Source organism: Mustela nigripes, chromosome 13 (genome assembly GCF_022355385.1).
Source record: "Mustela nigripes isolate SB6536 chromosome 13, MUSNIG.SB6536, whole genome shotgun sequence".
Taxonomy (NCBI): domain Eukaryota; kingdom Metazoa; phylum Chordata; class Mammalia; order Carnivora; family Mustelidae; genus Mustela; species Mustela nigripes.
This window is the reverse complement of record NC_081569.1, coordinates 106985134-107004044: the sequence shown is the minus strand read 5'-3', so window position 1 is coordinate 107004044 and position 18911 is coordinate 106985134. Positions and strand designations below refer to the sequence as shown.

The 18911-nt window shown below is 43.6% G+C and overlaps 1 protein-coding gene across 1 annotated transcript in view; it reads right to left on the bottom strand.

Annotated features, from left to right (window-relative positions):
* The window catches only part of PRKCH (protein kinase C eta), a 224408-nt gene that overhangs the window by 157768 nt on the left and 47729 nt on the right, over positions 1-18911 (bottom strand). The window lies entirely within an intron of this gene.

The window sequence follows — 18911 nt, the reverse complement described above, 5'->3', positions numbered from 1 at the left end:
AACAAGGCAACATAAGAGGTAACGAACAAATGTGGCACAGTCAACTGCAACCTTTCCTTTCAGGAAGTGAAAAATATGAGAAGAGTACAGTCTCCATCTCTACCATTTTCACTTGAGTGTAATTAATCTTCAGCAAGCACAGGGAAGGCAATTCAGGAGCTCTGCACCCATGACTCTTGCCTGTTCATCCCTTAAAGCTCTCATCTATGCACTCAGATAGGGATACATCCACTCTGCCAACTCAGCAGCTTGCCGTCTCTGGGCTCCGTCCTGTCCCGGTGCAACATGCCATTCTGGATTCAGGCAGCACCTGCTCTGATCTCACTAGCCCAGGCACACAGGCTCTGCCCTCTTCATGTTGGGTGCTAAGCTCGAACTATCCAAGAACACCTCTAAACCTTAGATTGTGAGGTTCTTTTGGACCCAAATACATCAATTTACAATTGTCAAAATCTTGTTGGATTCAGACTATGGCTCCATTTCTTTCCTCAAAGAGAGAGACAGGTCCAGAGGAGCTGAGTACAGATACAACTGGTCATTTTGGGTAGAATATTACACTAAAGAAGTTGCAAATCACAACTGTGCTCAAACTAAATGAGGACATGGCCTGACTGCGGCATCTGGTTCTAGACTCTGAGAAAGGTCCTTAACCACCCCAAGCTTCACGCTTCTCATCCAAAAGTCTGTGACGTCACCATTCAGCATTTCTGGCCTGGCTTCCATCAAATGAGCTCAAAGAGCCTTGACAATACTCTTTACTGTTTTGACTGTACCCCTAGGTGACAAAGACTGGGGGAAAAATGCATTGACCTTCCCCTAACTTACCACCACATATTTTTAATGCCACACCCTGATTACAGACTTTTTCAAAATAAAAGATGCTTGCCTTGTTCTGACTCAGAAAGCTTTACCTGTACAATAGCCTATTCTTATAAGCCCCCCATCCCTCGCACAAAATCTGCTTCCAAGGCGTTACCACACTGTCGATCACCCAGCGTTCAAATCGGCTACTTACATCACCATGACCACTAAAGTTAACAATATCCCCTAAACTGTCTGAATACCCCTTGTGAACCTTTACGGAACAGTTCTGAAAATAGAGCTCTCTGGAGAGATGACTAAACAGGATGTCAGTCTCTAATTGTCTCCACTCGCTGCCTTGACTTGTTTCAAGTCAAAAATATGTTATTTTTAAAAAGCCACTCCCTCATCTTCAATATAAAGGCCTGGCGGAGAGCACACCAGGCACACGCATTCATCCTCACAACACAAGCGGCTGCTGGCACAGAAGGAGCCACTACCAGCCTCCAGACAAACAGACAACCCCGTCCCACCTCGGAGATGCCCTGGCCCAGGGCCAGCCTGGAAACTCCCTCCAAAAGCAGGCCACGCCCTCACCCTGCCCCTGCCCTACACGTGGCCAGAGCTGCTCTGAAACCAGAGATCCCACTAGCAGAATCCAGAGCTCCCGTAAGCAGAACAGGTTTGCCTTCTCAGGCTTGACCAGTGCCACCATCATCATGGACAAGCCAGACTCAAACACCAGCTTCAAGCCTACGCCACCTACACCCCTGACCTTCGAAGACGGTTTTACAAACGGCGGGTTTGACATTAGTGTGACATGAAATCAAATAGAGTTGGGTTGCACACAACCGGGATTCTGGAAGAGTAAACACGTATGTGTCACGTTGTAAGGAAAAGTGTTATGTCATGAAACTTCTGCTTGTGTTTTCATATGCATTTTGAGGGTGTACTGGTGTAGAAATGCATTTCCTGTGTTGCAGACAAACAGTTTGGAAAATGCCCTTCCAGATCCCCTTTTCCATTTACTCAGTGCTGATGGGCTGCCAATATCTATTCGTAGTGACTGCTTAGACCCCCTCCCCACGACTGCGTGCCAGCCAACTTGCTACCTCTGCAGTGGGCCTCATTCATTCCTCCATTGCATAGAAAGATCTCTCTCTAAAAGCGGAAGTATAGCAACCAGTAATTTCCATGCACTCATCCTAGTCTCTCCCCTACTGGTAGATGTTTTCTCTCCAGCTAGAACATCCATTCTAGCCTCCAGGAATTGCACTTTGGCTCTTATTCCAGAACTACCCTTCCCTTGTAGGTAGTCCCAATGATTCAGCTGGGATTCTGCCCTCAGCTCCATGGGCCACATGACCCAGGTCTTGTCAATCAGAGCACTGAATTCCTCCAGCCATGATGACTGGTCTAGAGAGGACACATGGCCTCTACACGGTCAGCTGAGTAATCATAGCTCTCTTCCCCCCAGTCACTGGCTTGGGTTTGGGCACAAAAACCAAGAGGGTCCAATTAGGAATCCTGGACCTACAAGACAGAGATAAGATCTCACATCTGCTGAATTTTGATCTAGAAGGACATAAACTTGGGAGTATCCAGCTCCCTTCCTGTCGGGCTGGAGAAGGAAGCCAGGTAAGAAGAGAAAGCAGAGAGACAGAAAGAGACCAGATCTTGATATCACTTAAACCCTGAGATCAAGCCTTGCTTGATTCTTCTGGACTTTTGAGTTATTAGAGCCTATAAATTCCTTTCAGTTTGGCCAGTTTGAGTAGGGTGTTCTACCATTAACATCCAAAGACTTATCCAAATTGGCAGCCAAAGAGAATACGTCAAATATATAAAAACAGTTACACCTCCCTCTATACTTTCTAACATCTATGCTACCACATACACCCTGACCCTCTGCCTCCCTCTGGCACTGAAGCAGCCCATGCAACCCTTGGCAAGTGCCATTGTCAAATCCAAAGCACATCTGTGTTTATTTCCACTGCTCTCTGCAGCTCTGATCCTCGACAGCTTCCTTGTTCATGAATTTCTTTGCTTCCAGGACACTCTCTACCCTGGTCTTCCCGCACTCTTCTCTTTCTCTCTCAGGCTTCTTTCCAGCATCTCTCTCTCTCTCTCTCTTCCTCTCCTCTCCCCCCTCCCCCTCCCTCAGGTTGCCTTTAAATCTTGGGAAGTCCTCTTTTTCTTCCATTGGAAGATTCAGCCTTGTGATTTTAGCACCAACTTGAGATTCTCTGGGGTAGGAGTAGGAGAAAGAAACAAACATACGGGAATCCCCGAAAGGGTACAGGTTAAAGATGGGGGACAGTGTTGTATTCATTTCCTAAGTCTCCAGCACAGACCTCCATATGCACCTTTTCTGGAAAGACTCCACCCCCTTGTCCCAATGAGACAAGTCCAGTTCAATATATCAACATGCCCAGAATCCAAATTCTCATTGTATACTCCCTTAATTGAAACCCCACAGTCCTGACTCCACCACGGACCTGGCAGCCTAGGCTCCTACCCACATACATCTAAATCTATCTGACCCCATCAAACCCACTTACTGTGCCTCTCCTAAAGTTGCCTCTTCCTCCCTATTCCTACTGCCCTGCCTCACCTGACCACCTGCAATGGCCTTCTAGCTATTTCCTGTCTCAGACTCACCCTCCCCCACCTGCTGCCAATGACAGGTTTCCAACTCCTTAGCCTGGCACATAGCCCTGCAGGCTGTGTCCCTACCATGCCAAACACATATACAACCTGTTCCCCAGCCTCTTCAAATTACTTGTAGATTCTCGAGGGAGGCTTTTTTTTTTTTTTTTTTTTCATTTAATCTGAGAGATCAACAAAACATGTTTACAGTCAGATAGCATACTGGGGCATATAGTCAAAACTGTGAAAAATACACATTACCTGTCTGACACTTATTGCCTAGGGACTGGAGGCAGGTAATCTTTCTGCCTAGAAAACCCTTTCCTCTCTTTAATTGTCAAACTCCTATTTATCAATCAAGATGCCACTCAGATGATGGACATTAAGGAGGGCACGTGATGCAATGAGCATCGACTGGTATATAAGACTGATGAATAACTGACCTCTATGTCTGAAACCAATGACACATTATATGTTAATTAATTGAATTTAAACTAAAAATGGACACATTTAGCATGCTTTCTGTAACAGACACTGAGGGAAGAACTCTAACTCATACTAACTCTTCTCTCATACAGACCACTTCGGTGGGTCAGTAGGGCAACTCCTGGGCCCTGGTCAGTAAGCAATAAACTTTAAAAATGACATTCTAATGCACAAACAGGTAAATGGGAAAAACTCAGAGACAATAAATGGTGCTATAAACACCAGAGGTTCACATGCAAAACAACTTCAACTCTGACATTGTAACCTACAACAAAAATTAACTCAAAATGCATCACAGACCTAAATGAGAAACTTAAAATTTAATAGCTCAAGAAAAATAATAAGGGAAAATTGGGGGCACTGATTTAGTCCAACAAATTTTTCTAGATACAAAACCAAAAGCGCAATCCATGAAAGAAAACAATAAATTGGACTTCACCAAAATTAAAGTTTCTGCTCTTTGAAAGACACAGTCAAGAGTATGAAAGATGAATCACAGATTAGGAGAAAATAGTTGGAAATCATATATTTGATAAAATACCGGTATCCAGGATAAAGAACTTGCAAAACTCAATAATAAGAAAACAAGCAATCCAACTTTTCAAAAACAGATTTCATCATTTCATGTTTCCCCAAGGATATACAGATGGCAAATAGGTACAAAAAATACAAGCTCAACATCATTACTCATTGGAGAAATGGAAATTAAAACCACAATGCAACAATAACATATACCTGCTAGGACGGCTAAATTAAGAAGTCCAACCATACTGTTTGTACAAATACGGAACAACTGGAATCCTTACACACTGATGGGACTGTAAAATGGTACTACTACTTTGCAAACAGCTGGACATTTTCTTAAAAAGTTGCACGTACGCCTCCCATTTGACCCAGCTATTCCCCTCCGGGTAATTACCCAAGAATCGAGACCTCTTGTGTCCACACAAAGATATGTACACAAATGCTCCCAGGAGCTTTTAAAAAATGTGTAAAGCCACACACTGGAATAGTATTCAACAATAACAAGAATGAACTGTGGATGCACGCAACAGCATGGGAGATACTGAATGAGAGACACCAAACAGATAGAGAGGGTGGTTGGGTGATGCACATGGGGGAGGGTATGTGATACGCTAAGTGCTGTGAAGCGTGTAAGACTGATGAATCACCGACCTGTACCCCTGCAGCAAATAATACATTATACATTAATAAAAAATAAATTAATAAATAAATAAAAATTAGAAGAAGAAAAAAGAAACCGAACAGAGTACATTCTGTCTAGAAAAGGCAAACTAATCAGTATGGACAGAAGACTCATCAGAGGTTGCCTGGGAGTGGGAGTAAGGAAAATAGGACAAGCCGTAGAGCGGGATTACCCAAAGGAGAGTGACCAGACAATTAAATGGAGAAAGAATAGTCTTTTTAACTAATGGTGCCAGGACAACTGGATATCCATATTCTAAGGAATGAAGGCGGCCCCCTACATTTTACCATATGGAAACATGGACTCCAAGTAGATCACAGACCCAATGCAAGAGCTAAAACTATAAAAATCTTATAAGAAAGCACAGGATTAAGTTTTCCTGACCTTGGGTTAGGTGATGGTTTCTTAGGTATGACATCCAAGTATAGGATATGAACAAGTGACAAAAAATAAATAAATAAAAATTAGAAACAAACCAAAATCAAGGAAGATTCTATACCTCGATGCCCAGATACCCTTTTCCAAGTGCCGCGCTCATCAACTTTCCCCCAGCAAAGCCTCCGCAGGCTTCCCAGTGCCTTCAGAATAAAATTCAAGCTGCTCCACCTAGCTTTCTGGGCCACCTGGGTTCTCTTTTGACTACCTCCCCACTAATTTACCCAAACCACTTTTTCAAGCTTCCATCCTTTAAACCTGCTCTTCTGGTCAGGCCTGTCTCCTCACCAGGGCATAGCCATACCTTTGCTCCTTCTGTTGCCTCTGCTTGGAAAATCTCTCTTCACCTATCCATTCATTCAAACCTTTACTGAATTACTCCTAGGGCTGGGATCACCGCCAGGCGCTCAGGATCTCCCAAAGTTGTTCCCTGGGGCTGACAGTGGGATGCGTAACCAAGTGCACCTGACAAGAAAACCAAGAAAACGACGCAGCCACAGGAGCTGAAGGAAGAAACTTATGCCAGGAAGATCTTGACATGCACACTGATCCCTCCAATCTCAAAATTCCTATCTCGATTACTGTCTTAATACTTATTTATGCCCTTGAACAATTAGATAAATTTCATCTACTTATATCCTGTCACTTGCAATAAGTCTGTACGCTCCATCCAGCAGGATCTGACAATTTTATGTTCCCCAAAGGGCCTAGCAGATTTCCTTGAACCAAGTAAACACTCCAAATATCTGTTGATCTGGTCTAATGAGTTGAATTGGAAGTTTCATTTGACCACCTCAATTTCATCACCTATAAAATGGAATAATATTTTGTCTTATAAGAAAAATGTGACAGCACTTCATAAATAGAAAAGCACTCCAAGATGCCAGTAGCCTACGCACTGCACGGGCCCACTGCCTATAAATTATGCTCTGTTCACATGATATACCCACCAGATAACCAGGAACCCCTCTTTCCTCCCTACACCCCCGAGCCAAGGTTTGCTTTCCCCTTGGCATCACTTGAGCAAGTCACTTACATCCCGACTCCATCTCCTTGGCCATGAAATGAGAGGGTTGTCTAAAAACCTTTCTAGCTCCAAGGTTGCATGATTCTAAACAGGCTTGGATAAAAGCCTGCACACAGGACTCAACGGAAACACTCATTTAATTAACTGGTAATAATTTACAACCATTTCCCTTCACAAAAGGCATTAGAATTGATCATAGACAGGAACCTTCTGCCTACTTAATATTCATCTTGTCCTGGGATAAGCAGAGGGATCTAGCATATTAAAAGGAAAAACAATCCTTTATTTGGGCAAAGGTAGACGTTTACCTAGACTCTCTGGGCCTTGAGCCAGACATCTGTGATATTCAGATTCTGGCCCAGTGACATGTTTCTATAACTTTTCTAAGTCTTGCTCTAGGGATAAGTAACAACCTAAAAACATGATAAGGCATTTCACAATTTTCTTCCAGCTGAAACTATCAGCCTTAAGAATGAGAATTCTAATTCCTAGAGGCAAAACATGCAGGACTGTCCCAATAACCAACAAGGAGGTGTGTGGCTGTGTTCTTCAGTAACAGAAATAATAGTTACTGTGTCTTGAGTTCATCAGTGTGTAGGAGCTACGTGCCTAACCTACACTGTTTCTCACCTTCACCATCTGCAAGGTAAATATCACCACTGCCACTATACAGATGGGGAAAAATGAAGGCTCAGAGAAGTTGTGGAATTGACCAAGGTCACCAGCAGTCACCTGGTCCTTTGGCTTGGGTCCCTTGGGTCACCTGCCCCAAGGCTGCTGTGTGTAACTGCACCTGCATATAGGTTACTGTAGCCTTGCCCACTGCCTTTTGCTCCCCCTGATGCCAGCTTGCTTGGGCTTCCGGCATGTTAGGGCACCACATCACTGGTCTCCTTTGCAAACTCAGGTAACACTCATGCCGTCAGCACCTGAGGGTGCTCCCTGCCAAATGCCAGCTTCAGTGTACCAAGCACACCTCTTCACTGCCAAGGCCAGTGGGTGTGGCCCCAGACCAGTGTGACAGTGTCACTAGATGGCTCCCTACAGGGGTACGAGGCAGAAGTTGCTAAGCATGGCAAGTCTGTGCTGGGGCTGGTGAAAAGCAGCAGGCAGCTCAGGTCCCATTAGTCAGCTGCCTGAAGGACCCGAGTCAGGGTCATGTGCTGTAGACACACAGTGCGTCCCCTCACTGTAGGAAGGAGTTTAGAACAAAGCGGGGTGAATGAGGCAAATCCTACAGCCCTGCTAACTTTCTATTTTCATCTAATCATCAGATAAGTTTTAGGAGTTAAAGGCACACTAAGAAATACCACAGATTAAAAATTATCAGAAAAAGATGGCAAAAACTGAACAGAAAAGTGGGACTTATCAAATCTGAGGTTGAAAGTGAAGAAAGATATTATCTTTACCTTAGTGATTAAATCCTCATCTTGCCAAGTCTGGACCCTTCACTGTGGTGAGAGAGGAGGCTGGGAAAAGAGCCCTGGACTGTGGCCACAGCTCTAGTAATAGGACATCTGGTAGGAAGACTAGCATTTAAGTCTTTTTCTTATCTAATATTCTTAGAGCTCCAAGTCAGAAGTGGTTTCTGAATTCCACTGGGCAAGGAAAGATGTTTGAAGACTACTAAAGAATCTGCCTCTAAAATTCATATTTAAGGCATATGTTAACTCTTCACCAGCCAAGCTACACATACCCACAAAACTGCTGTAAATTTAAATTTAGAATTATTTCACTCAGAGCCAATTACCTCTATGTTCTAGCATAAACTATGTCTCTTTTGGCAAAGATAAGTCTAGTGCATTATAATTAATTTTTCAAAGTTTCACTGCCCATAATGAAAAAAATCAGGAATAGTCAAAATTGGATATCTCTGTGGACTAATTTTGTTTTTTTCTCTGCCAAGGAGTGGGCTAAGGAGAGAGAGAAATGGTGTACTTGTATCTTCTAAGTGCAGTGGGTGTGTTTCTCTCAATCTTTGACTCCAGTATCTGAGGGACTGAAAACGTAAATTAAATGAAAGTTGCCTTAGGCTCTTCTAAAGGCTTCACTACAAGTCCTCCCCCTTTACCTCCTAGGCAGTTTAATCCGGTGCTGGAAGGTTTACCAGATGCCTTCTTTATGAATGAGGACAGAGGCTCTGAAGGAACCTGCCTATGCCTCCAGGCGGTCTAGAACTGCTGGCGCTGCTCCTGATAGACTAAAAGGAACAGGCCAAGTCCTTGGAAGAAGCCAAACACCCTCCCTAGAAAACAGCAGAGGCCTCTCAAAGTAACACCCTTCAAAACTAAAAAGGCACCTTCCTTCTCCTCCAAGAGGGTGTCCACAAGGACCTCATGCCAAGCAGACTCTGAATCTAGAGAGAGAACCATAGTAATTGTGTTCCCTCTCCATATGGGGTATCCTCTACATCAAGGAACACTTTAAAGGGTCACTTTTCTTCATGATCTCTAACTTTCTCTTTTCTGCTCCATAGATCCTTCTAGAAAGAGAACATACTGTCTCCTTGCCAGGATGAGACACTAGATGAAAGGGACAGGTGGCTTTTGACCATGGCTGGAGGAGATGAATGTCGTCCTACTCAGCAGCCTCAAGGCCTCTTTCCTTTTCCACAACCTCTGTGGTTGTCTGATAAGAGCTATTAGCCCCATAAAAAGCCTCCTTCTCTGAGGGGAAGCTCCCACAAGAAAGGAGAAATAGCAGGAGCTGGAGAGTCTAGTAAGTTTTGCCACAGATGTTAAGTTTACTTTCCTAGAGTGAAGAGGCAGATATGAAATATCTGTACTGAAATAATTATTCCCTCCTGCTCTGCCCCCATCCTAACATTTTAAACTAAAGATCTCAGGTTATTTAAAAAAAGGAAGGGATATAAATAAATCCAGAATTATTCTACATTGTTGACTCTTATTCTATTCACCATAATAGAGGAAGAAGGCAAAAGCTTTAGCAAAACCAAAGCAAGGAAATAAGTCAAAACTGCATATTTAGCATCTTTAAGCATTCAAGATGCTTTATAAACTTCTCTACTTAATTGTTCATTAATCAGGCTCCAGGTCAACTTTAGAAGACTCTGAATTTGAAGGGACACCAGAAACTACATCAAGCCCAAGCGTCTCTCCCAATGGTTATCTGATGACACCTTTATTCTTTTTGGTCTTCCAGAGAGAAGGAGATATGAAAGCTCTGCAGAAGGGGCATTTATACCCTTCCAAGGAATTCAGACAGTTTTCCAGATAGGTCCGAGAAGGAAGTCTATACAAGTCCATAGAGGGCCTTTTGGGGTTATATATGGTTGAATGTAGACTGTGTCAATGAAATGGGCCAAAAAACAAGGCTGGAAAGGAAAGGGTATTCAATCAACCATGGACTTGTGGCACATTGGAAAGCTAGCCCTTACCCAAGGACAATGGAGAACCACTGAAGGGTTTCAATCAACAATGTTGCAGAATCACACCTACATGACAGGTCCCTATAGACAGGGTGTTGGGGTTATAAGGAGAGAGAAGCTAGTGTTGGCAATACACATTCAAAGGCTAGTCAAGTGGTCTTAACGAAGAATGGAGAAGACTTGAGCTAAGCCAGCAACAGAGGGGATGGATAAGAGGAGGCAGACAGGGGAAAGACAGGACAGGGAGAAGCAGTTAAACCTAACAAGCAGTCACAGAGTCTCCAAGGCCAATGATAATCCCTGGTGCCATTAACTGAGATAGGAACTCCAAAGGCATGGGCAGATCTGGAGGAGAGACAGATTCAATGCGTGATCATTACCCATCTTAACGGACCATCTACTGGGCTGCCTCAGATGGAGAAGGAGGAAGGCTATAAAGATATAAAATAGAGCCCAGCGCAGTCTCAGCAGAAGAAGTAAGGATAGCATCAAAAGCACTGTGCATGCAGATCAAGAGAAGGAATATTCAGGCTTCAATAAGTGGGGGAGAGGCCACTGTGAGTCACGAGAGCATCATGAGCAGAGCTAGAACAAATAGCAGAATACAGACTAGACCAGTGTACTTGCAAAAGCGTCCATTCAGAGGACTAAGAGAAGGTTGGAGGCAAAACCCTAGAAGCAGCTGCTCTGTGAGAACTCTGACCTTATTAATCAGGCCAAGGGCAGTCACTGGAGATTTCTGATTAGGCAGATTGATGGACAGTAACATGTAAAAGGGACATTTTCTCTACTAGACCAATGAATGTGGAAGCACTATAGTCTAGAAATACAAAAAGTTTCATAAGGATAGAATCAGCAGAAATTAAATATCCTAAGAAGAGAGTAAATGAAATTAGTAGAAAAGCAAAGAAACATTGAATTTTGGACCTGGGTAACCTAGGGGTTGGCAAACTATGACCCACAGATCAATTTCAGCCCACTGCCTATTTTTGTAAGTAAAATCTTATTGAAACACAGCACACCTATCTTTGTTGATGTATTATCTATGGATGCTTTTGTGCTACAAAAGGCAAAGTTAAGTAGTTATGACCAAGACCTTAAAGCCCACAAAGCCAAAAATATTTACTGTCTGGCCCTTTACAGAAAATGTCCGCCAACCTCTGTTGCTATTAATCAAACCAGGGAACTCAAGGGGAAGGAACATGTTTTAGAAGGAAGGAAATGAATTCAAATTTGGATACAAGGTACTCAAATAGAAACATCTGGCAAGAAGTTAGAAACACAGACAAATTATAAAGACAGGGTTGGGGGTTTTATTTGGGAATCTTTCTCAAAAGGTGATCACTAAGAGCCATGAAACTTTTCAAGAAAGCACAGAAATGGAAGCAACAGGAGAGGAGACTGATTTAGGAGACAGAAGAAAGAACCAGAGATGCAATCGAGAGGTGGGTGACCTTGCCCAAGCACAGTGTCATGGGACATGGGGAGAAAGCAACTTCAAAAGAGAAGAGAAGCCACATGCTTGAGAGGTGGAGGACGATAAGGACTTAAAGGTGTCCTCAGGCTTGGGAAACAGGAGGTAACAGACAGACTTCTTCCATGATACCCATCCCATCTTTAGCAGCTCTGTTACAAAGGTCCTCCCCATTCTAAGCTAAAGCACATCCATGGCCCTGAAGCCTCCCCTGCAAGTTTAGTTCTACCACTACGATTTCCACTGCCAAGATAAGAAGAGAGAGAACATCACAAAGGCACGAAGGAAAATGTAGTTTAGTTAAATCAGACTACATAGTTTGAGTTTGAAGGTAAAGCTGGAAACGCAAGCTTTGGATGCCAAGTGGAGTTCAAATTTAAATTTTAAAAAGCGGACTGGTAATAGTAAGACAGGCTGGAAGACAAGCCGGCAGGGAGTAGACTGGATGGGGGAAAGGAGGGACAGTTAGGAGTCTGTTCCGATGGTACAGGTGAGCAGTGAAAGAGACAAGAGGAAAACACTGCAAAAGGAGCTCAAGATGACATGCAGACTAAGGGTTTGAGATGATGAAAAGCCAAAAAAGGGCTCCAGTATCTGGAAGCTTCTCACACAACCTAAAGAAGAGAGTCTAGAAGTTCAGTTGGTTGAGCACAACTTTAATTTTTAAACATACTGATTCCTTAAGGAGACATCCAGGTAGAAGTGTTTGGCAAAAAGATAGAAACTTAAAGTCAGAAACTTAAAACAAAGGGCCAGGCAAAGTTTTAGGCATCACCTGTACAAAAGCAAGACTGAGCCAAAAGACAGTTGATCCCAAGGATAGGAGGTACAGTTCAAAGAGCAAAGATACCAAGGACCAAAGCCATGTTTAGAGGCTAGGAGAAAGCAGAACCAGTAACAGAAAGAAGAGAGTGCAGAAAGACACTGTATTCACACTCGGTACCCTGGGCAGTTTCACATGATTTTTTTCCCTTTAATCTTCACAACTGCCTTCCCATAAGGAGAACATTAGTACCATTATCCCCACCATATGTACAGTCACCCAAGGGGAAAGAATAAATCGGTGGCAAGTTAAAGTAGGTTTGGACTTTAAGGTCCCACTATCATCCGCACCACTCTGTGAACAGAATCCTAAAGCAGTTGTCTTCTTGATCAACCTGATTCATAACTGCCACACACGAAGGTTTCATGAAGGGGCGCCTGGGTGGCTCAGTGGGTTAGGCCTCTGCCTTCAGCTCAGGTCATGGTCTCCAAGTCCTGGGATTGAGCCCCATGTCAGGTTCTCTGCTCGGTGGAGAGCCTGATTCCCCCCTCTCTCTCTGCCTGCCTCTCTGCCTACTTGTGATCTCTGTCAGGTGAATAAATAAAATCTTTAAAAAAAAAAAAAAAAAGAAGGTTTCATGAAGTTCACCTGCTCCATTCTCTCACTTCCTCCTAAAGCAACCTTTGTCCACTTTTAGGAACTAGTTTCCATCCACAGCTGCAACCCCACCAGGTCATCAGCCCGGTGACAGCCTAAGAGCAGAGCAACTTCTAAGCATCAGGTGGAATTAGAACAGAACTGCTTCCAGATACAACGGGCTGGCAGGACTTTCAACAGGATGATAGACAAAATGGTGAGTTGGGGCTATTGATGAACTCGGGAAGGAAGAAGAAAGACCTGAGATAGAACACCCACCACCCCCTTCCTAACCCACATCTAAATCAGAGGCACTCAAACACCTTGAACTAGGACTCTTTGGATGGGGGGGTTTCACCAAAAGGTAAAACCCAACCCACATGGTTTCCTTCCCTTAGAGCAGCAAACAAGGCCCCAGAGAATTGCCTTTTCCTATAAGATACTGTTGTCTAATACCTATTCCTATTTCGCCTAGCAGCAGGTTCAAATTCTTAAGAATGCTTTCATTAGCACAGGGGGGTTTCTAGGGCAGTAGGAGTAGGGTAGATCCAGAACACTCAGCATTTGTCAAAACCCTTAAAACTTCACAGCACCATGAACTTGAATGCATGTCATTAAAAAATAAAAAGCATTTAGGGAGTCAAGAGATCCCAGGATGGAATGCAGACCATGACATGAGACTCAGCTGAATTAAAGTGGATGCAATCTCCTCACTGAAGGGAGTGAGAGAAAAGGCGCTGACGTAAGGGAATCTGGATGTGAGGGAAGCCTCAAGGCAACAGGAAGCACTGAACTCCAGCTAAACTTGTGGGGTGGGAGTTAACCATTCCGACAGCACTATACCTGTCAGTAACAGACGGATGGAGGGTGGTGGGAGTCTGCAGATGAGGGAGAGGGGCTGGAACAGCCCATGTGGTACTGCCCTGGAGTTGGAGACATCCCTGTGAGCTCAGGTTTGCTTAATACAGCTACAGAGGAATAGATCCAGAAATACTTACAGATATGTATACAAAAGTTAGGATACATACACCTATTTCCTTGTTCTGTCAGCTGGGAGAACCCGGACGCAATGAGCAACACGCACACCCAACCATCCAGAACTTTGGTTTCTAATTCTGCTGAGAAAAAGGAACCAGGGCTCCTGGGAAAAATGGCTGATTCCAAGACTGTGTCAAGGACTATATAAAATGAGCCTGGAACATCTTATAGTACCAGAAACAGAAAGTGTTAAAAAAAAAAAAAAAAAAGAAAGAAACACCGTGATTGGGGGGTGGGGGGTTCCTGCAGTGTAGTGCTCATCACACTGTCCTGACACAATGATAGAGGTATGCCACAAAAGGGAAGGGAGACCCCAAAAGACCTCCCAAAGGCCAAAACTGGAAGAGTTTGAGCCAAAAAGTAATGTAGTATTATATATAACCTAAAGGATCAAGTAAATATTCCCAAGTCTACACAGACCTAAATAAATGATTGAATAAATAAGTAAATGTGGGGAAGGGACAAATCTCCAAACCAGAATATCAAATGATGTGTGTACATACCGGTCCCCTCCAGGAGGGGGTGCATAACTTGCCACACCTTTAGTGTGGGCTGTACACAGTGACTTATAGTGACTTCCTTCCAAAGACTACAGTACAGAAATGGGTGGGGAGAGGAGTCCTTTCATAGAAGAAACCTGACAAACACTAGGCAAGCCATGTGATCAAGGTCCACACGGAGAGGATTATATCATGGTGATAGCCTGTATGTATGTGCAATGATGTAATTGATGTGATGTAATGAAATATGGCACTTTAGTTCTGGGATCTTCCTCCCCAAAATTCCATTATCCCCTGTCTAATGACAAGAGAAACCTTAAGCAAAGCCAAATTGAAGGATATTCTACACAACACCTGACTGGTACTCCTCAAGCTTCTAAGCTCACCAGAAACAAGGTCAGTTTGAAAAACTGTGACTTCAAACCCTAAAAAACATGCTTAATTTTTCCACTTTCTATTTCCCCCTGCCCTGTGATTTCCAACTATAGCTTCTGATGGCCAGTTCTCCAAGGACTGATGGGAAGAGGTGGTCTCAACACCACAGCAGAATTCTGGATGGAATCCTGACACAGAAAGGGAACCAAGATGCCCTTCAACAGATGAATGGATAAAGAGGATATGGTCCACATATACAATGCAGTATTATGCCTCCATCAGAAAGGATGAATACCCAACTTTTGTATCAACATGGACACGGGATTGGAAGAAATTATGCTGAGTGAAATAAGTGAAGCAGAGAGAGTCAATTATCATATGGCTTCGCTTATTTGTGGAGCATAAGGAATAACATGGAGGACATGGGGAGATGGAGAGGAAAAGGGAGTTGGGGGAAACTGGAAGGGAAGATGAACCATGAGAGACTATGGACTCTGAAGAACTAACTGAGGGTTTTGGAGGGGAGGGGGTTGGGAGATTGGGTGAACCTGGTGGTGGATATTAAGGAGGGTATGTATTGCATGGAGCACTGGGTGTGGTGCATAAACAATGAATTCTGGAACACTGAAAAGAAATTGAAAAAATAAAAAAATTTTTAAAAGATTGCAAAAAAAAAAAAGAAAGGGTACATTAGGTAAAAACTAAGGAAATTAAATTAATCTATGAGGTTTAGGAATAATATATCATTATTGGTTCATTAGCTGTGACGACTGTACCACACTGACGTAAGAGAGTAATAACAGAGGAAACTGGGTGTGGGGATATATGGGCATTCTCCGTATTATCGTCATGATCTTTCTGTAAGTCTGAAATTATTTTTTAAATGTCTATTTAAGAAAAACACCTTTTAAATAAAACCTGCCTCCAGTGAGCCCTAAATCCAGGTAACTTTCAGAGAGATTAAAGTCTGAATTTAGCAACAATATGATGGGTGATAAATCTGATTCTGTCACCAAATGAATGAAAAGAAAGCCAGAGGCGGCTGTGCCAACGAATACCTAACCTTTTCGGAGTGTGTATGCAACATCACCATATGAATGCTAAGACAACCCGTTCCTAACTTCCCCCACCTGGCACAGGGGCAGGACTTCCCGCCTGAGCCAGTTCCCATACGGTGATGTTCTGTGTGACTCCATACTCTTGGAGGAGGTCCAAAGTGACAACCCTGGGGCTTTAAAAAAAAAATTTTTTTTTATTATGTTCAGTTAACCACTGTATAGTGCATAATTAGTTTTTGATGTAGTGTTCAATGATTCATTAGTTAAGATTTATTAGAGAGAGAATGAGAGAGGGATAGAAGGAGAGAAGGCAAGGGGAGGGGCAGAGGGAGAAGCAGATTCCCTACTGAGCAGGGAGCCTGATGCAGGACTTGAACCCTGGGATCATGACCTGAGCTGAATGCTGAACCCAAGCACCCCCACAGGGCTTTATTTTAGAAGTATACCTTTCTCACCTGTTCTCAGATAAGCTGCTGGTCGGGTGTTCTCTCTTAAGTTGAAGTAGAGGAAAAGCACAAAGTGAGGGGAAGAGAGAGGCAATGAGAAGAAAGAGGGGAGACAGAGAGAGAGAAAGAGAGGGAGAGAGAAATCAGCTACAAACTGCTTCCAACTACCATCTAACATAATGAGTATTTTTTCTGAAGCTAAGGCCGCGTAATGCGAATGACATCATGCCCATTACACCATCTGATTTCACAAAGAGTTGTAGAAAATCTGAATAGCAACGCCTCAGCTAAAAAACAGATGGACTCAGAACAGGTTTTCAAGACAGTCCCGCTTTTCATTATTCTGCCCAATGCCAAGCGAGGAAGAACTGTAGGACCTTCTCCCGGCCCCTGGCCAGGCCTCCCCATCCCCCCACCCCCCACCCCCCACCCCCGCTCCAGAGTCTCCTGCTTTACCTCACACAAATGCAGGTCCCCAGCCCAAGTCTAGAGAACGGCAGCCCAACCATCCAAGTCTTCCAGGGACGGACTCTAATGCCCACTCACGTCTGGCCGCCACTATAATTACTTCTTCCTTCACGGTTCTCATTACTCCATCCTTCTCTGTCCACCAACAACCCAAGCAACTGTATAATTTGCTATTGTAGAGTCCTCAATAAAAAAATATAATTTTTTGCATACCCATTGTATCATATTAGCTATGCACCAGTTGTTTTATTTCAAAAAAAATGTTTTTTTACTGAGAACTTTCCCATCTTCTTACCAAACTTTTTTTTTTTTCCCAATACCCTCTGGTTAGTAGCTATCAATAATCTAGAGAATGTATTCCCATAGCTAAAGAATTAAACACTTGAAACATAATATTTTGGAGTAGATTTGAAAGCCAAATGCCCAAAAAACGAACACTGACTGCAGTTATATTTATCAATATATACTATATTCCACAACACGGAGTCCATTTACAAGAAGTTCTAAAACAAAATTGCAAAATAGTAACAGTTAAAAAATCAGAATCGGGAAAATGAAACAGGAGATCAAGGCTGGGGCTAAGCTTAAGTGTAAACTATTTAACTTTTATTCAAGTTGAGCTACAAATCTGAATCTGAACTTCTGAGGCAAAGCAGAAAGGGAATCAGCATCACAAACATGATTCACATTAACCATAATGAAATTACACCAATTCTCAGGAAGAGCAGTGTTTCCAAGGACCTTAGGTCTAAAAAAAAAAAAATCCCTAACATGGTGTTTCTCAAAATGTGGTCTCCGGGTTAGCTACCCACATCACCAGAGAATTTCTTAGAAATGCAAAGTCTAACCCTACCCAAATCTGGTGAATCAGAAACTGGGGGTGGGGCGCAGGGATCCGTCTTCACAACCCAGCCTTCCAGGAGCTTCTGAGGCGGGCTTAAGCTTCAGAACCACCACTTCAGCCTGCCTTCATAGAGGGTGCATAGGAAGTGGTTACAAACCTCAGAATTATCCCAACAATAGGTCAGTGGTGTATTTCACAGAGCAAATTCTAGTAGCATTCTTCCGAGTAAAGCAGATATAAAAAATCCCAAACCCGGGACGCCTGGGTGGCTCAGTTGGTTAAGCAGCTGCCTTCGGCTCAGGTCATGATCCCAGCGTCCTGGGATCGAGTCCCACATCGGGCTCCTTGCTCAGCAGGGAGCCTGCTTCTCCCTCTGCCTCTGCCTCTGCCTGCCATTCTGTCTGCCTGTGCTTGCTCTCTCCCCCTCTCTCTCTCTGATAAATAAATAAAATTTAAAAAAAAAAAAAAAAAATCCCAAACCCTGTGGCCAAGCACACAGACTGGGTGTTGAGAGGAAGCATGGGCTGAAGCAGGTTTCCCAGGGCCTCACGCAGAGTAGATGGACACGTACCCGTGTTCTGGATAAACAGTGAATAAATGCACGTGTGCATTGTTGAATACCATGCAAACAACACCCCCCCCCCCCGGCACTGTAAGCACCCATTATTTTCAACCGTGCTTTGGATGCTTACACCAAATATGTCACTTTCAAAGGCTGAAGTGATTTTTAAAGACTTTATTTAAGGAGGAAGAAATCCCCATTTGTAATCAAGTATCTTTTTACCTTCAGTTTTTTAAAAAATTGCAAAAACATTCCAACCTCCAGGGCACAATCATATCAACCCATGTTAGCTCTACAGCCAGGAGGGAATTAGCACTAGTCCTCATTTTTACTGCGGGGGTGGTGTGGGGGGGGATACCTACAGGAGATCTTCATCAGCACAAGGTCCTCTGACCTCCACCCTAGTTCTCCTTCCTTATTCCATAAACACACGGGTGTCTGCTGGGCTCTGACTTTAAAGGCTATCCTTATAAATCTTTTGGGGGCTCCTTCTCCCTCCCTCCATTGGGCAGAAGGAACATTAGCATGAAGCCTCTTGCCCGGTCAGGACATGCCCTGGGATCAAAGAAAGACAAGATCATCTTGGAAGTATGGTTTCTTTCTCTCTCTCTCCCCCCCCCCACCGACCTTTTTTTCCCTCTGTAACAAGGGGGCAATTCTGGGAATGCTGGTAATGCCAGGGAAGAGGGAAGGGTGGGCATGTCAAGAACCCACAGCAGGTGCTGGACGGGAGGGTGCTAGGAACCCTGTGCAA